The sequence below is a fragment of the Phragmites australis genome, chromosome 4 (genome assembly GCF_958298935.1).
Source record: "Phragmites australis chromosome 4, lpPhrAust1.1, whole genome shotgun sequence".
Taxonomy (NCBI): Eukaryota; Viridiplantae; Streptophyta; class Magnoliopsida; order Poales; family Poaceae; genus Phragmites; species Phragmites australis.
The window spans coordinates 7,981,586-7,987,585 of NC_084924.1; positions in this window are offsets into that span (position 1 = coordinate 7,981,586).

The following is a 6,000-nucleotide window of genomic DNA, read 5'->3' on the forward strand; positions in this document are numbered from 1 at the left end:
CCAGGGTTCACAAAACCAAAAACCAATCAAAATTCGTGATATTTGATCAATTCGTCCGCACCGCATTTTGAATTAGACCGATTTTCGAATTTAAATTCAAAAAATTCAAAAAAAATAAAAAAATGAAAAATCACAAAACAAATATAAAAATACTAGAGATAATTATAAGAGTTTTTGTAAAAAAACTTAAAAATAATATCATTTGCATCATATTTCACAGAGAGAAAGTTTAAAAATTGTTGAAATGGACCTTATAAACACGATGATTTGGCCCGTCATATTAAGGAAAACCTTAACATGCAAATAAATATATTTTTATATATGGTATATCTTAATAGGATCTTTAAAATTGTTTTCACTTCATTTAGTGTTTTATTAAATTTTCAGGATTTTTACAAAGTTCACAAGCATAAAGTGAATATGTTAAGAAACAGAATTGTAATTAATTTTCATGTCTACTGTTATTTTTCCTACATAAAGTGTAGTACAAGTAAACTAATAAATGTAGTTTCACTAATTTTGAAGGTGTGATGGGTTAATTATGAATTAATCTAGTTACAACACATTTACACAATCATGCATGTTACAATAACTATTTCATGAGTTCATGTATTTTTAAAATACATAAGATCATATAAGAAGACTTAAAAAATTGATTTCATGGTTTTTAGATTAGCAAATAGTTAACTATGCATTTAACTAGGTTTGCCAAATACATTTTCTCACAAAAAAAATTCAACTTTTTATGAGTATAGATACTTTTATCATGTAGATAATGTTACAAAGAAACCAACAAATTTTGTTTTATTTGATTTGAAGCTAAGATGAATTAGTTATTAATTTTATAAGGTTGAGATTTTTGTTGTTTTTTTAACTTCACTGAAATTTGAGAAATACTCTCGGTAAATTGAAAATTTCGACGGTTTTTGATGAATTCATTTGAATTCATTCAATGAGAAAATTTTGGTCGGTTTTTGGTGTAATTCGATTAGTTTTTGGTTGAATTCGAGCGTTTACCAAATGTCGATTCGATCAGATTTTGTCTCCAATTTTTAAATTTGATCGAGTGAATTTAGATGAATTCTCACCAAATTTTAAACAAATTTTCTGATATTCGCAAATTTCAGAAAATCGCTAGAAGCGGTTTTCGACCCTCAAACCAAATTTGTAAACCCTGGTGATGGCTGTTATGTCTGTCCAAAGAAAGTAGAACTCGGCAATGTTAATTCAGGGATAACTTATTTTTTAATTATCTGTTCATTCCATGCTTTTCTGACGTACGTACTAAACACGAGGAGCTACCATTTAACAAATATTAAAGTAAGTACACGATCATCAAATCACCAAATAATATAAATAAATAATGTTGCACCCTTTCATCTCCGGGCTTAAGAGACATACATTTGTGATTGATCCGACAGTTAGATCCTAATGCGGCTAAAAGTCTTCTAAAGTTGGTTTGTGCTTAGTTAATGTAATTACTTAAAGACCTGTCACGTGATGTGCACACAAGTACTTCCGAAGAAAGAGAGCATAGTACATAGTACTGAATATAACTGTTAATTTTCTTCGGTCCAACTTGTCACACAAAAGTACAAAATGTAGCTAGGCGAGCCTCTCTTTTTTACGGTGAAACGGTTGGTGCTAGGAATTAAAACAATACAGTGGTACGTGAGTCTACAGCCAGGGATGAAGCTAGAACTTAAATAATAATAATATCAAATATAGGATTTAAAATAAATATTGGTCTTAAAGTTCAATTTATCATAATATATATAGTCAAAATAACATGACTATTATTAAATTTTGATTTACCCTAGTGTACTAGCTTCACCCCTATCTTCATGTGTGATACGGTGGTACGTGGTACACACTGGATGCAGAAGTGTAGTTATGTTTGTGTTAGGAATGGTCTCACAAGACTCTTCGGATGTATGGGCCAAAAGCCTCTACGATAATATTTACTGACAAAGTGTATGATTGTCGTAGATTTTTAATATTGCAAGAACCCTTCGGACACGTAGAAGGTACCTTGTGAGCGCTCAGCGCTGCCGAAGCATGTACAGGTGCCGAGATCAACGAAGCCTATATCGAGCCTTCGAGAGGTGATCGAATGCCTTCGCTGGGCGGGGGGGGGGGGGGGTGACGACTGAAAGGACATCGAAGGTGTCATCACGGGGGAAGCATGCAGCAGGCCTTCTGAAGCCGGTCGGGGATTGAACCTGCGATGACAACGAAGTTGACCGAAGGTGCGCCAAAGATGCCATTGGCTATAGACCTTCGGGAGCCCAGGCGAAGGGAGAGTCATCGCTGGTAACTGAAGGCCAAGAACGACATGATTGTAAATAGGACAGACGAGCTTATGATAGTACCAAAATATCCATGAATATACTAGGAATGTAGTAGTTGGAGGGGTATTATTGTATATTCCAATAGAGAACGGTTGGTTACGGCTTATAAATAGGGCGGTATTGCAATCGAAAAGATAGGTAATATTTATTATAGCGCACAGTTTCCCAGTTTGAGTGTCATTCACTAAGCCTTCGGATCACATCCGGGTGCCAAAAGGCCCACTGCTTTATTAGGTTATGTAAGTTTCCAACAGCTGGCGTCATCAATGAAAATCGAAACATTACAAAGCCATGTCACCCAAAAAGAAGACAAAGGCTATTGATGAATTAGCGGCAAAGCAAACACAACCTCTAGAGGGCCACAATCACGGCCAATCCATCGGTCGTGGTGGTTCCAAGCAACACTTCGTCTGAGGCAGCCAAGGAGATTCGAGAAGAAGAAAATGTTGTGGTTGCCCTGGCCAGCGGAGACAATCAGGTTAACAAAGAACAAGTTCACCAGAAAGATGTAGATGCTTCGATGCAAAGTGTTGAAGAAGGCCTTCGTAATCGTTTCGAAGCTTCAGCAGCTATAAGAGGAAAAGCCCCTCATGTTGAGGAACATGAAACTTATGAAGATGATGAAGAAGAAGAAATCAAAGTAGAAAGAGTTGTGCGGCTAGAAGACGAAAACCTAGAAAGGTAAATTGCACAAAAAAAGCATATGCTAGAGAGCTAGGCATCAAGTTGGAAAATATCACCAACGAGCTGACGAAGCCAGAAGAACTCTAGGACGGATACAAGAGCAAATCAACATACTACAGCGAGAGGGTGAAGAGACGCAGAACATTATCTCCCCTTTGTCGACATCTACAACATGGCATGTGCCGAATCTTCGACATAGGTCACGCTCAAGCGATCCAGACTCACTGCTCTCCACCGGCTTGCAAAGCCAGCTATGGCCTTCAGGTTTCAAAATGTTGAGGGTCATGATGTTTGATGGATAATTAGACCCGAGGAAATTCGTTATGAGCTTCGAGGTAGCGGTTGAATCTGCTGGTGGAGGTGATACAACGTTGACAAAGGCCTTTGTGTTGGCATTAAAAGGGATAGCTAAATCATGGTACTCCGCCTTACCTCTGGGGTCCATCTACTCATGGGAGTAGTTGCGCGATGCCCTTTTCTGCAATTTTCAAGGCAATCGAGCCAAGAAGGTTTCAGCTGGCGACCTCTTCGTAGTAAAACAGCAGCTAGCAGAGTTATTAAAAGACTACATGCGCTGCTATGTATGTGTGCACTGTCAGGTGAAGGGCTTGAGCGAGGACACAATCATCGATGCCACTATCCAGGGCATAAGTGGAAGGCTGCTGGTAGCAAAGCTAATACACAAGAGGTCACAAAGTATCCATGAACTCTTCAACAAGATGGAGGAATGTGCAAGGTCCGAGGTGAATCATCATCGAAGGAAGAGCAAAGTGGCAGCATCAAAAACATCAAAGCCCTATCCCTTAAACATTGAAACAAACACTGGCTAGCCAAAAGACAGGCCAAAGCACTAGAAGAAAAATGGGCCTTTGGATACAACTCGAACAAAAAGAAGTCAACCAGATAGAATTTGGACCTGCCGATGCCTTGCAAGAGGTCATCGAAGCCCAAGGTGGGGGGCTTGAGGTGGCCAAAGCGGTAGAGGTCGCGGAGGTCAAGCAGGTCAAGGTGGATAGGCACCCCGTGACCCAAGCACGTTGTAATACGAGTTACATGGCAAATGAGGTGGTCATACAACTAAGCAATGTCTGCATGTTGTTGTCATGAAGGAAAGCCTAAGGAAGCAATCTTTCTATACTGCCAGGGTAGTGCATCACACTGCACATTACAAGTTAGGCAGCACATGGCAGTTTCAGTAGACCCAGGGTCAGGCCCACGGGTTGAACCCTTTGGCATTTATCTCTCAATGGTGGCAAGTGGCTTTGACGCAACCATATGTTCTAGCACCTTCGGCCTCACCGGACCAAACCTATGGGCAGTTGGTGGCTTTTCAAGCAACGCTCCCACCTTCTCTGTTAAGGCCTACAATTGAAGCTCCCTCAGAAACTAGTAGATCGATGAACACAATAACCCACAAGTTGAATCTGGTTTTAGCTATCACTGGTGACTCTAATCAGGAAATAGAGTCCAAGAGGCAGTGAAAAGAATATGTGCAAAGGGTTAACCATATCAGTGTAAACCCTCCTTACATCGACTCGAAGTGGTCCTATGTCCTTATCACCTTATTGCAGGAGGACATGAGGGTCTTAGATTACCCCCACACAGATGCTTTCATCATCGCTGCTAACATTTTAGGAAGCGAAGTCCACAGGATTCTGATAGACAGCGGAAGCTTGAAGGATATCATCTTTGTCGACACCTTCAATAGGATGGGACTACAGCGAAGCATCTTACAACAAGCTGGATCTCCGTTGCTACGCTTCGGTGGAAAAGAATTCAATACTTTGGGCAGGGTAGATATACCAGTTTATTTTGGTGAAGGGTCCAATTTCTAGACCAAAAAAATATTACCTTCGATGTCGTGGATATAAGTTATCCATACAATGCCATCTTTGGAAGAGGGGTGGTAAACAAGTTCGGCGTGGTACCACACCACATTTATCTATGCACAAAGATGTCTGGTCCCAGATGAGGAAAAAACAAGTTTCAGAACCTCATTCGGAATATATTGTTTTGTAAGAATAGCCTTTGGCCTTCGTAACATCACGGCCACCTTCGCCAGATTGGTCCAGATTGTACTGAAGTTATAGTTGGGGATAAATGTATCTGCATATGTTGATGACATATTTGCTAAGAGCAACAAGTAATGTGATCACTTAGATGACCTTCAAGAGACCTTCGCCAATCTGCGAAGTGTGAGATTAAAATTGAATCTAGAAAAGTGTGTATTTGGTGTGTGCGCGAGAAGGCTGTTGGGATTCTTGGTGTCGAAGAGAGGCATCGAAGTAAACCCTAAAAAAATTAAATCACTACTTGATATGAGGCCTCCACAGAGTAGAAGAGAGGCACAACGCTTGACGGGAAGATGGGTAGCTCTAAGTCGATTCATAACCAAGTCTGCTGAGCGAAGCCTGCTTTTCTTCAAAACTCTCAAGGGCTCGGACCCTTTTAGTTGGAATGCAGAGAAACATAACACTTTTGATGAGTTGAAACAGTATTTGATGAATATCACAGCTTTGAATAGCCCAGCTCCAAAGTCTGGGTTATTGTTGTACATAGTGGCTTCCCCTTCGTCGGTAAGTGCGGTGCTTTGTGCAAGAAATGAAAGTTAATGAGAAGTTGCAACAATTTTCAGTGTAGTATATGTCAGAGGCATTGGCAAGGCCGAAGAGGTTCTATTCTAGAATGGAAAAAATGGCATCGCGAAAGATTTGGCACTACTTCACAGCATACAAGATAACGGTGCCGACTTCATCACCCCTTCGCGATGTTTGAAAACCGTGAAGCTACAAAGAGAATCAGGAAAGGGGCCATAGAGTTAGCACCATTCACGTTGACCTTCGTTGTGTGGACGACAATAAAATCACAAGCCTTAGTGGAGTTTCTAACAGATTGGACACCGCAGACCGAAGGCCCGAAAGACATACCATTAGACCCAATGTGGATCATATATTGCGATGGAGCT